This window comes from Eptesicus fuscus, chromosome 4 (genome assembly GCF_027574615.1).
Source record: "Eptesicus fuscus isolate TK198812 chromosome 4, DD_ASM_mEF_20220401, whole genome shotgun sequence".
In the NCBI taxonomy this organism is placed as follows: domain Eukaryota; kingdom Metazoa; phylum Chordata; class Mammalia; order Chiroptera; family Vespertilionidae; genus Eptesicus; species Eptesicus fuscus.
Window position 1 is genome coordinate 71711539 of NC_072476.1, and position 14189 is coordinate 71725727.

Below are 14189 nucleotides of genomic sequence, written 5' to 3' on the forward strand. Positions count from 1 at the left end.
GCTCAGAAGTCAGGGTGTCATATCTGATGATTTGATCCTTATTTTTGTGTGTGTGTGTGTGTGGGGGTTTCTTTTTTTTTTTTTTTGACAACTCATATTTTTTTGGTGTTTTTATTTGTTGCTTGTCTTTTAGGAAGTGTATGACTTTAAAATTTGGGTGGAGTTATAACTGTATGTTAAGGTGAACTTAAATTTGACAAACAAATATGGGAAATGTTTAAGTATCAGATACCTAAGGGAATGTAATATTTTTAGTGGAAGGTGAGGTAAGTATTTAATCTGGATTTGTTGTTATTGATGAAACCCCTTTAAAATTAGTATTATTCAGCAAAGGGAATAGATTCAATAATATAATAACTATGGTGATATATGGTTACTAGAATTATTATGAACACATTATAAGATATATAAATGTCACTGTGTTATATACCTGAAACTAATAAAACTGTACATCAACTATAATTAAAAATAAATAATAAAATGCACATTATTCTGTACTACTTTGGTAACATATATAATATTTGCAAATAGATATAAAGGTGTGTAGGTGTTAGGACTATAGATTTAACTTATTACTGATCTGTTTATTAAACTCTTATTTAATTGTATCCTTATCCTTTGTAGCAAATATCTCAATAACAATTACACAATTTAACATTTATCTTTCCCTCTACAATGTAAACCTCATGAGAGTGGGAGCTGTGTTTTTCTTGTTCACCACATATCCTTAGTGCCTGGCACAGTGCCTAACATGTAGCAGGCAATTAATAGGTAGTTGTTAAATGAATTAATGAGTCCCCAGACTATTAAGTTGCTTGCCATCTTAACTTCCTTACCCCATTTCTGTTGTCCTTATCAATTCTTCCACTATCACCTCTAATTGTCTCTTTTGCCTTTAATACTGTGTGTGTGTGTGTGTGTGTGAGTGTGTATGTGTGGTTTTTCTTTACTCATTTTTAAAAATATATATATTTTTATTGATTTCAGAGAGAGGAAGGGAGAGGAAGAGAGAGATGGAAACATCAATGATGAGAGAGAATCACCGTTCGGCTGCCTCCCGCACTCCCCACACTGGAAATTGAGCCCGCAACCCAGGCATGTGCCCCGACTGGGAATCGAACCTTGACCTCCTGGTTCATAGGTTGATGCTCAACCACTGAGCCAAGCTGGGCTCTTTTTTCATTTTTGATTCCATGGGTGACTGCTTCTGTGAGTGTTCCTAATTATGACTATCACTTCTGTTGTCTATTAACCTGTCTTCTCTCTGCTTTTCTTTTTATTTTATTTTATCCTCCAGCTTTTATTTATGTATTTATATTTATTATATCTTTTCTTTTTCTCTCTCTCCACCCGGCGCCAACCCCTCCTAGGCCTTCACCACTCTATTGTCTGTGTCCATATATGCATATTACCTGCTTTTCTTATGTCCTTGGTATTTAGTTGCTTTTCCCATGTGCAGTGCAATTCTGACACTACTTGGAGTTAGGTCAGATTTTACAGGTTAAGGCACAGTCCTGCACAACACTTCCCTCACCTTAGTCACTAGCTGCAATCTCCAGGGTTTCCAGGCCGCTCACACTTCTGACCAACTGGCTATATATTGCCACTTCCCCCTTATAATTTGCTAGAATGACTGACAGAACTCAGGAAAGCACTATACAGTTTTATTATAAAGGTACAATCAGGAGCAGCCAAATTAAATAGGGCAAGGTCTGGGAGATCCTAAATGTAAACTCTGTTACTCAGGATCCATCACCCTTCATCAACTCAGTGTGTATCACCAACGAGAAAGCTCACTCAAACTTTGAGCATTCAGAGTTTTTGTAGTGGTTTCATACATAGGAATAATTAAATCATTCACCACTTGATTAAACTCAATTTCTAGCCTCTCTTCCTTCCCCAGTTTTGAGGGCAGGCTGATATCTATGGCTCAAAGTGCCAATCCTCTAATTTCATGGTTCATATTTTCCACATGGCTAGCTCCTATCCTTAAACTGTCTAGTGACCCACCCTGAGTCACCTCATTAGTACAAACCCAGGTCAGGTCTGAGGAGTCCAGCTTCCTTCAGAAACCAGGGACAGAGTCCAGCTAAATTACTATACAACTCGAGGCCCAGTGTTGCTAGCTGCTGGCTGGGGCCTCCCTTCCCCTGGCTGCCTGTTGCCGCCGCCGGCCAGGGCCTCCTCTCCCCCAGCTGCCGGCCGGGGCCTCCCTTCGCACCCGCCTTGGCCTGGTGCTGTCCACTCACCTGCTCCACCATCCTGCCACGGTCCTGCTGTTGTTGGGACCCTTTGGGGCTGGCAGCACCTCCACTGCCGCCTGCTGCCAGCGCCATGTCACCGATGCCCGCCATGTTCCACACCACCCCCTGGTGGTCAGTGCATGTCTAACTCCCCATCGGTCAAAATCCCGCCCGTAGGGACAATTTGCATATTAGCCTTTTATTATATAGGCCTAGAGGCCTGGTGCATGGATTCATGCACCGGTGGGGTCCCTCAGCCTGGCCTGCGCTCTCTCGCAATCCAGGACCCCACCATGCATGGTCAGGGCCAGGGAAGGACCTTGGGAGTGCTCCAGGGCATGTCCGGCCCGTCTCGCCCAGTCCCGATTGGCTGGACCCCAGCAGCAAACTAACCTGTTCAGAGCATATGCCCCCTGGTGGTCAGTGCGCATCATAGCTAACGGTTGAAAGATCGAACAGTCGCTTAGGCTTTTATATATATAGACAAGATACTCCTCAACTTTTGCTTGAAGATTCACCTCATATATATTATTAGTCTATCAACTTTATTTTTCTGTTGTGATATAAGCCAAACAAATTATAACATGTTAACCATAGTATAATAATCTTTAGCCTTTTTGGTAATGTTTGTTATTGGTGAGTACTAAGAGATACTGTATTTTATTTAGTCATATCTTTGAAACTAAACATTTCTGGGAAGATAGGATATTGAGCAGTTCAAGTTTTCTTGTACCATATTTTACCATAGTAAATTTGTAGGTACGTTAAAAAAAAACTCTCAAATAATTTCTCAGACCATAATCGCTAATATAGTATTTGAACCTTAAGGAATCCTCACATCATTTTTCCTAAAAAAGTTAAGTAAAAAATATGTAGTTTACTTTCAGGATGTGGTCTTTAACTTTTTATGTAGATTAACTGTTAAAATTCCATGTTCATTGCTATCTGCCCTCAGAAATGTCCTCTTAGCTATTCTTATTACCTAGTTAGAAGAAGACTCCAGAAAAGGCCCTCTTGTAGAATAATGATCCTTGTCCAAATGCTGATATCTGATTACATTTTCTTCACAGTGGTGCTCATGTATGATACAGTAAATGTTCTATAAACAGTAAAAATCTATAGACAACTACATCAGTTATCTGTTTATTGCTCTGTCAAAAATCACCCTAAACTTTAGTGGTTTAAAACAACCATTATATATTTAGTTCACTCTTTTGCAGGATGGCAATTTGGGTTAGGCTCACTGGGTAGGTTGTTTTGTGTGTGTGTGTGTGTGTTGTGTGTTGTGTGTGTGTGTGTGTGTTTGTTTTTTTTCCATCTGCATCATGGTTGGCTTATCTTGGTTAGGTTTAGTTATGCATCTGTGGTTAACAGGTAGATTGGCTGGGGCTGGCAGTTCACAATGGTCTCAGTTGTAATGACTGGGGTCTCCATGTGATTGCTCAAATGCTTGTTCACATAGTGATTAGGGAGTTATAATACCAGCAAAATGGCAAGCCCCAATGTAAAACTTTTCAAGTCTCTGTTTGTATACTGTTTGCTGTTGTTTCATTGGCTAAAGCAAGTCAGGAGCTGGCACAAATTCAGTAAGTGGGTAAATAAACTCTACCTCTTGAAGCAACTAATGCTTTATGCAAATGGTGACATTAGGAGGGAGAATACTTTGTGGTCATGTTTGCTATCTAACAGAGTGAATCTAAATGTCTAAAATAAATGGGGGGGGGAACACACTCTACTTTTTGTTTTTTGCAATAAAGAAGAGATTACTACATGAATCATATTTAATTCTTGGTACTCAAGTCATTACTATGTCAAAATTTCCATGGAATTAAATCTGAAGTTTTTCAGTCAGTCACAGACCTTTGGAACTTTCAATCTGTGCATTATTTTAAAAATTTTAATTTCATAGTGTATGCAAAAAGTAACTGAAAGAGTCATTATTGGTAAGAAAGACTTAAAAAATCTACAAACTATTAATATTTATTACAAATAGAATTAAGAGCTTAACATTTTCATTCTTTAACAGTTTAATTTAGAATTATCTTCATCATTGCATATGTACATTATTTATGCATTGTCAAATTACCAAAATACCTTAAATAAATATTATATTGTTACACTTTTTATGTTTTTACTTAGTTTTTGTAGACATTGCATTCTAGTTTTTTGGTCAGCTGTTGTAATCCAGGTTTCACGCTTCAGGTCTTTAGATAATGGCAGTTTATTGAGAATTTTGCAGAAGGATTTTCTTGTTTTCTTGGTGCCTCAGCTAAAATCAGTGAGTGGAAAATTTTCTCAGATTGGTTTTTGAAGATACCAAATAAATCCTGTATAACATAACAGACAGCTGCCTTTTCTTTTCTTCTTTAGTATTTTTTGAACATGAAGTGAGGGTCATATTGATTGGGAGATCACTAAAGAAGGCTAAGACTCAGCAAGAGTCTTCTAAAAAGTGGACTGTGCTAAAATTATATATAATACTCTAGTGCTAAAATTATATATAATACTCTAGCATTTGACACATTAAACTAAACTGAGTTTGTAACACATTTTAAGAGTAATTTTTTCTGTTGCTCATTTGACCATTCCTTGCTACTCCAGGAAAACAGACAAGGTTATATAGGATGGTGATCATGACTGGAAAAGAATTAGGTGACCCATGAAATGCCAGACTGGAGAACAAAAAATGTGCTCCTAGAATGGCTGGTGAAGCTCTATATTCACAAGAAACTAAACAAACTCAGTATGGTTTGATAGTTCACTGAACAAATAACATGCTACGTCTTTAAGAAAATATTAAGCTAAGGATAACTTTCCACAAACATTCAGATAAAAGAAATCAATAGTCAAGATGGATTTCCCTAGGAAGCAGGCAATAAAATGGAGTTAAGCATGCAAAAAGTTTATTAAAAACATCAATGAAAGGGGAGAGAAGGGAGCAGGATTGGACAAGAAGAGCTGCCTCAGACTATGATACAGAGCTGACCAAGTCTCTGTAAACCCAATGGGAAGCTCTGGAGAAAAGAATGACCTTTTGAGGAGTCCTGCATTGGATGAAAATAACTAGTACTTTTTGTCCTGCCTTGCAGTCATTGGCTGAAGGTCATCCAAGAATGTGCCTGTGGCTTCCACCACCTTACTTAATTCAAGTGGCTGAGGGCCCACCTGAGAGTATGATTTTGGCTTGAAAGCTGAAATGTACCCTGAAGTCAACAGCTAGAGGTAGATAACCATGTTCATCTGGGTAGCTAGTCGTCTCTTGAAGAGGTATTTACAAGTTGAGAGCTATACTGCTTTTCCTATACAAACTATATCTTGGGATCAGTAATAATTGACGAGAGGAAATTTCTCTTTATAGAAGAATTCACACTAGGAAGAATCATAGAATTGGAATATTGTAAATTTGCAACCTCTCATACAATAACAAATTAGGCAGTGGTTGTTAACATCACACACACACACACACACACACACACACACACACACACACACGACTGCCAGAAATTGTTTCCTGGTAGAGTATACAAATTGTCTATGAAGTGGCCTTACCAAAAAGTAAAAATGGAATCTGATTAAATCTCTAGATCTGTTAATTTATCAGAAATACAGGGGACAGAGGTACATTTTGTTTGACAACACTGGAAGGTAGCTAGCAAGATCCAGACTGTGAGAATTGTATAAAATAAATTCTTAATTGCAAGGAAAAAATATGAAGAAGGAATCAATTGAATAAAAAAACAAAACATTAGAGGTATGTCAACCAATTGCAATGTAGGAATCTTACTTAGATCCACAGAACTAAAGACTTGAGACAGGGAAATTTGATCATTGACTAGGCATGTTATGTCATTAAGGAATTAAATGTTGTTAACTTTGAATGTGGTGTAAAATAGTCCTAAGAGATATATATTAAAATAATTACTAATGAAATGAAATATAGTGACTGGGATTTGCTTCAAAATAACATGTGGGGGGGGGGCAGGGATTGGGTTTGGTACAGATGAAACAGTGCTGGCCATGAGTTGATAATTATTAAGGATAGGTATGAGTACCTGAGAATTTTTGTTACACAAAAAGTTTCCACTTTTATAAATATTTAAATTCTCCATAATAAATGTAAAGAAATGATGTATGTTTGTCAGAGAGGAAATAAAAACGCCAATTTAAAAGGTATTTTTGCTTCAGTATAAAATAAAACTTTGTTCAATGCAGAAATCACATAGATGGACATGAACATATCAGCTTACTAAAATAATAACTGGCAAAAAATTAGAATAAAGAATGTGGCTCAGTAAATAGTGGGTTTCCTAATACGACACCCTGAGTTAGGTAGACTTATTCACTGAATCACTGGTGCAACTGGACATCTGCAAGCCTCCTACTTCAATGTAGGCTTACCTTAAACACAAGAGCAAAGCAGAATGTTTCCTCTCTGTGAACAAATCCTCAGAGAAAACCCAGAAGAGCCTGAACAGAGCGTGCTCAGTTCATTCTCTCAAACTCATTTATTAGGTCAGTTGGGAGAGGGAGAGGCCAGGGATGCTTCTTTAAGTAGTTCTTTCAGGGATACTTGAGCTCTGGGAATGGAGAGTGGCCACCCCCCGCCCCCCAACCCTCTGCCACTCCTCCAATGGAAGTCACAAGAATTTTTTAGTATTCTAATACTTGTAAACTTGATGTGTAGTTTAGTTTTATATTTGTGATTTGGAGGATGGGAGAATTTACCAAGGTTTTACTTTTGCAAATGACTATGGGAACTATGAAATCTTCCCTCTTTTATTCTATTTGTGAGGACTTTAGACATTCAGATATTAGAGGGTTTTTTTGTGTGTGTGTGTGTATACTTTTTTAAAAAAATCTTTATTGTTCAGATTATTACAGTTGTTCCTCTTTTTTCCTCCCATAGCTCCCCTCCACCCGATTCCTATCCCACCCCATGCCCTTACCCCCCCACCACTGTCCTCATCCATAGGTGTAAGATTTTTGTACAATCTCTTCCAGCACCCCCCACACCCACTTCCCCCCTGAGAATTGTCAGTCCACTCCCTTTCTATGCCCCTGATTCCATTATATTCACCAGTTCATTCTGTTCATCAGATTTTTTATTCACTTGATTTTTAGATTCACTTGTTGATAGATATGTTGTTATTCATAATTTTTATCTTTACCTTTTTCTTCTTCCTCTTCTTAAAGAATACCCTTCAGCATCCTACCTAATAATAGACAAATATGCAAATTGACCTGTACCTTCGCTATGCCCACGATTGGCCAGGAGGCGTGGGGGGGGGACTGGACTCAGGGTGGCCGGGGTAGCTGATTGGGCCGGCGGGACGCTGAGCTGCGTTGCCAGCAGCGGCATGAGCTCAGCGTCTGCGCCATGTCTGTGCTGCAGCACAGAAGGGGCCTCTGGGGCAGCGAGCTGACGTCCCGCCGTGCAGACCATCAAAAGCGGGGGAGCTGGGTGCCTGTCCACTCAGGTACCAGGCCTTTCAGAAGCCTCCGGCGCCTGGTGCACCAGCGGACAGGCACCCAGCTCCCCGTGATCGAAAGCGAAAGCATGTAGGGCACCCTACACGTGCATGATTCAATCATGCACTGGGCCTCTAGTTTCATATAATACTGGTTTGGTGGTGATGAACTCCTTTAGCTTTTTCTTATCTGTGAAGCTCTTTAGCTGACCTTCAATTCTGAATGTCAGCTTGGCTGGTTAGAGTAATCTTGGTTGTAGGTTCTTGCTATTCATCACTTTGAATATTTCTTGCCACTTCCTTCTAGCCTGCATAGTTTCTGTTGAGAAATCAGCTGACAATCGTATGGGTACTCCCTTGTAGGTAACTAACTGTTTTTCTCTTGCTGCTTTTAATATTCTCTCTTTGTCTTTTGCCCTTGGCATTTTAATTATGATGTGTCTTGGTGTGGTCCTCTTTGGATTCCTTTTGTCTGGGGTTCTCTGCGCTTCCTGGACTTGTAAGTCTATTTCTTTCACCAGGTAAGGGAAGTTTTCTGTCATTATTTCTTCAAATAGGTTTTCAGTATCTTGCTCTCTCTCTTCTTCTGGCACCTCCATAATTTGGATGTTGGTATGCTTGAAGTTGTCTCAGAGGCTCCTTACACTATCTTCATATTTTTGGATTCTTTTTTCTTTTTGCTTTTTCGGTTGGGTGTTTTTTGCTTCTTCGTATTTCAGATCTTTGACTTGATTCTTGTGATCCTCTATTCTGCTGTTGGATCTCTGTATATTATTTTTTATTTCAGTCAGTGTATGCTTAATTTCTAGTTGGTCCTTTTTCATATCCTTGAGGGTCTCACTAAATTTACCAGCAGTTTCTAGAAAATTCTTGGAAAACCTTATAACCATAGTTTTGAACCAGTTGTTTGCTTTCCTCCATTTCTGTTATTTGTGACCTGTTTCTTTGTCTCCACATTTTGGCTGCTTCCCTGTGTTGATAGAGTGGCTTTGTGTGCCAGGTGTCCTATAGGGCCCAGTGGCTCAGCCTCCCAAGTTACCTGAGGTGGACACTCTTGGTGCACCCCTTTGTAGGCTGTGTGCACAGTCTTGTTGTAGTTAAGCCTTGATTGTTGTTGGTATCACTGGGAGGAATTGATCTCCAGGCCAATTGGCTGTGAGGATCAGCTGTGTCTACGATGGGAGAACTTCTGTGCTGGAGACACCCTTATGAGGCAAGACTTGCTTCAGTGGGGCTTTGGTGCTCACTGAGTCTGCCCCCTGAGTGTGTCCCTTATGGATCTGAGGAGTTGTAATCTGGATGGTCCTACTCTGACCCCTGGGTACACTGGCTCTTGGATCTCCAATGAGGTGCTAATTTAGCCTCTGCCTGAGGCCACCCAGCAGGAGCTATGGAGAGATCTGCAGATTCCTCTTCTTTGTTTGGGTTTTGGAGATGCCCAGATGAGGCCCAGCTGTGAAGCAATGCAAGCAGCTATGGGGCCTTGGGCCTTCTTTTGGATGTTCTGGGTCTCTCTGACTCAGCTGCAGTTTGTTAGGTAAGTTTAGATTTCAAAGGATCAGGCCATTCATATGCAAAAGCCTCTGTGCACAGCTTGGGTGGGGTGGAGTCTCAGGGCGGAGAAAACAGCAATGGCTTCCCGTCAGCCCTGCCCTAAGAGGCCCCTGGGTCTCAGTGTCCCATGGTAATTGCTGCAAGCACCTCTGAGAGAAAGCTGCCTTTGAGTTCCGCCCGCTGCCAGACAGTCCAGTTTCTCCCCGTATGAATCTGGGTCCCCAGAGTCTCCCCTGGAACTGGAGTTCAGAGCAGTCGGGAGCTTGTGTCACCCTGTGGATTGAAAAAGCCAGCCGCGTACTCCGTTGCCAGCCCTCTCTGCATGCGCCTCTGTACCTCTGCCTTTACTTCCGCAGCTCGTCTGAGTCTCAGTGTACTTTTCTCTTCCCTTCTAGTTGTAGAATTTTCACTTAGCCAGCCTTCCTGTGGTTCTGGGTGATGTCCATTTTGTCTTTTAGTTGTAGTTTTGAAGTGGTTGTGTGAGGCAGCAAGTTCAGGTGTTTACCTATGCCGCCATCTTGGTTTCTCCTCTATACTTTTTTCTTAAGGAAAAAATTTTTAATGTTTTCATAGATCTAATGAAAGAATCAGTGGTAATGTCTATGGCTCCTGAAAATGCTTTGAAATTTCCTTAAACTTCTATTAAAAGTCTGCATCTCTAATTTTTCTTCAAATAGTTCTAGCATACAAGATAAGTAAAAATCCATTTTAAATGAAAACTTCATTATTTTTCAGTTTTGTCTGGTTTTTGGTATTATAGAAGCATTTTTCAACTGTTTTTTTATTGTAAAAAAGATACATTATTTTAGCCGCATCATGTATTAGAAAGTACTGTGCGTAATTAGTTAACCACAGAGATTTTTTTTGTCATAATAATGTTATATTTTTATATTTCCAGTGCTTTATGGTTATGTAGATATTGAATACAGGAGGGTTTATGTTCAGATTTATGCCTATACTTTTTATTATGCCCTCTAAGGTTATATTTGAATCTGTAGCACCTTTGACTTAATTGAAATAAATTCACATGAATAAGAGCTATTAAATATGCACTTGGGTAATGGACATAGGAATTGTGAAAATACATATTTTATTTTATATAGATCTTCCTGAAGCTTTGCTGTTCTTTTAGCCCACAGTTGGCAATATCAGAGTACTTTCTCTGAGATGTTGTTCAAAGGGAAGGTGTTTAAAGGGAATGATTTCTATAAATTGAAAGAAGTATAAATGAGAATTCTCAATGGGTACATGATCTGGACCCTGTAACATTACTGAGTAATGTAGACTGAGCTCTTCAAGGGCAAGAACTATCTCATTGATCTTTACTCTTAGGATCCAGCACATACATACATATATATTATATAGTTAGTGCTTAATAAATATTTCTTGAAGAAATGAGTAAATCATCAACTCTCACAATAAATTAGGTCTCATAATTAGGGGAGGAGAAGATGGAACATTCTATGAACTCTAATATAGGTCTTCATTAAACCATGTTTCTACCTTGTTAAACTTGTTTTCGTGCATATAGCTTTTGCTTAGTCATTTAATTATATAGTTTCAATGAATATTTTTACAAAGTTTTTAAAAATTTTTATTAATTTCAGAGAGGAAGGGAGAGGGAGAGATAGAAACATCAATGATGAGAGAGAATCATTGATTGGCTGATTCCTGCATGCCCCCTACTGGGGATCGAGCCTGCAACCCGGGCATGTGCCCTTGACTGGAATTGAACCCAGGACCCTTTAGTCCTCAGGCCGACGCTCTATCCACTGAGCCAAACCAGCTAGGGCCGTGGTCGGCAAACTGCGGCTCACGAGCCACATGCGGCTCTTTGGCCCCTTGAGTGTGGCTCTTCCACAAAATACCACGACCTGGGCGAGTCTATTTTGAAGAAGTGGCGTTAGAAGAAGTTTAAGTTTAAAAAATTTGGCTCTCAAAAGAAATTTCAATCGTTGTACTGTTGATATTTGGCTCTGTTGACTAATGAGTTTGCCGACCACTGGGCTAGGGCAATGAATATTTCTAAAGACTTGGTTTCAAGTTAAGAAAACTCGAAGGTTAGAATATATAAGAACAGGAGCATGAAAAATATAAAAGGAATTTATCTTTGTGGTGAAATTCTGGTTAAAATTTTTCAAATTTCTATTTTTGTTGTGACAATATATTGATACACTAATAATGATAAGAGAAAAGTGAGATTAAGACAATCTATTTTACAGAGCCTTTGCAACTCTTTAATGTTTGCTTATTCATTGAAAAAGCATTATTTAGTGCTATAAAACTGCCAGAAATAATCAGAGATTTGTTGGATTAGAAAGTGCCGTGTTATAAAGATAAATAAATATGGCAATTACTATATTTAATTGATTCTATAAAGCCTTTTTTTTATTTTAATATCTGTAAAATTTGAATAAATCATATAATTGATGGTGTATTTCAATTATGCTGCATTTTTTCCCTTAATAGTACATAAAGTAATAGAATATCTTATAGTTGATGATGTCTTAGATCTGATACAATACCTTTTTAAATCATTAAGTTTTAATATCTTGGGACAAGAACCACATATAATTGATCTTGGCATTTCCCGAACATATAGTATGAAATGTCATTTAATATATTTTGTGCTAATCATTAAAGAAGCATTTATCTTAAAAACTTATCTTTAGAATGGAATCTTACATCCTATTAATTTAGAGTTTTTTAAAAAATTATTTTATATAGTTATATATAATTTTATGACAATATAGCCACTATTCTTTCTTCCATTGCATAACTTAAGCCTTATTGACATTTTAATTACTCTTTTTAAAATGGTGCATTACTTGTTTTCAGCCATTACAGTATATCTTACTGTGTTAGGAATTCTTGGGTTGAATTTTCATTTATGATTGGAGGTGGCTGTAGTATGTGCTTGACTAATTAGGATAAACTGACTTAGTTTAAGGTAAACAGATATAGTTAGTGCAGCTAGTTTTCAGTTACGCATCCTAGTAGAATGGATAATTGTAATTGGTGAATGATCTCCCAACCCTTTATTACAGTTATTTTTTAAAAATTTATCTTTATTGTTGAAAGTATTACAGATATCCCCTTTTCCCCTCCCCACACCTACCCCTTTCCCCACTGTTCCTATCCCCTCCCCAGGCCTTCACGATACTATTGTCTGTGTCCTTCGGTTATGCACATATGCATGGAAGTTCTTTGGTATAGTTATTTTATGAGCGGTAATAATATATAGTTATTTTATGAGAGGTAATATATAGCAAAGTTAAACTGATTTGCATTTTTAAACTTCATAAGTAGGTAATAATAGATACTGAAATGGTAGGAAAAAAAGGCAGCAATAGAATATATAAGAATTGAAAGGCCTGAGTAATCCATCCACTGGGTAATCAACCTCTGAGCAACTAAAAATTGGCTGTGATTTCATGCATTACTATTGGGCATTGTTTAGTTTTAACTTTTTACTACTGATTGAATTAAAGTTTGAGGTGAAATGCTTTATATATCATTTCTAAACTCATGAACTCATGAGATTCAGATATGATAAAACAACAATGAGAAGTTAACCCTTTGCACTCGCTTGCTTTTTTCTCGATTCCTTTATTCTACTCGGGATTTAATTTTTTAAATACCCCAGATTTTACAAAGCGTGGCAGTAGAATAAAAAACTGGAGTTTCTTTTCATACAAACTTATTTATTTGGATTTTTTTATATTTCAAATTATTGATACATTCAAAGAGTATAAAAAGAGCTGCTACCGATGCTAACCGTGTTGAGTCACACTCGACATCTGAGTGCAAATTAAAAATCAAGGTTAGAAAAAAGTATATTTTAAACCTGAAATCTTCTAAAATGGAGAAAAGCAATTATAAGAATTTCAAGAATCAATATAAATTGCTGTTTTATAACAAAGAAAACTTAAGACCGCAAGTACTGTTCTCCCATCATCACTATACAAATAAAAATAAATCGATAGGTCTAGAAACATAAGCTAGTAAAGACATCTAGCAACTATTTTTGATACTAAAGGGATTGTTAAGTATTGTAATCCAGAAAATGTATGTAATTAACCATAATAAATTATATATTTAATTTAAAAATAAGTTTTCTTTTTAGTATTCAGATCTTTTATGTACTTCATTATTTCATTTTGAAAAATTAAGTGTTAAGCATGGATTTTACAATAACTTTGTGTGGTTTCTAGCTTGTAACCTAGGTAGTTTTAAAGTCCCTTTCCAATTAAAAAATACGTAGTTCTATATTCAGATGCTATTAACAGACTGTCAGACTGTATTTGGCCAATTTCCTATCTACTGGATAATCTTTTAGCTCCTATAGTAGGAGATGTAACCAAATGGTTTTGAAGTGGGTACTAATTATAGGATTTGTCTGAGCCAGTGAAGACAACAGGTGCATGTGAGACTTTGAAACTGAATCTGAGAAATTTGAACTTGAAGCCCAGTTTGGGGTGTTAAAGAAAATGTTACTTGACTGAAGTAATTAAATTTTAGGAATCTTATATAGGGATAAAATTCAGGAACAAAGTAATTTTTGTGTCCTAGTGTTATGGGCAAAAATAAAATATGATATTGGCTTTAAAAAGTAGTTAGAGTATTTTTACAGAGAAAGGAATAGAAATAATTAATTTATCTAAGGACATGGTTTCTTTTTTCCACTTCTGGAATATCACTTCTCGGTGAAGCTGTTCCTCAGCTTGGCTTTATGTCACAAGTCAGGGTTTATATATAATTTTATTGCAGTTTATTAATTGTAACACTGTAAATGATTCCTCAGTACCTGGCACAAATCCTAGCCAGTATTCGTCGATATTTGCTAAATTAGCTTAAATAACTTAATCTGCATTAATATTAGTAAACCAGAATATCAGTAATAAGGTTTGATGGTTCTTAGTAA

General features: G+C 37.5%; 1 protein-coding gene across 2 annotated transcripts in view; it reads left to right on the forward strand.

Annotated features, from left to right (window-relative positions):
- WDR41 (WD repeat domain 41) overlaps window positions 1-14189 on the forward strand; it is a 130223-nt gene that overhangs the window by 76756 nt on the left and 39278 nt on the right. The gene's annotated exons all lie outside the window — the stretch shown is intronic.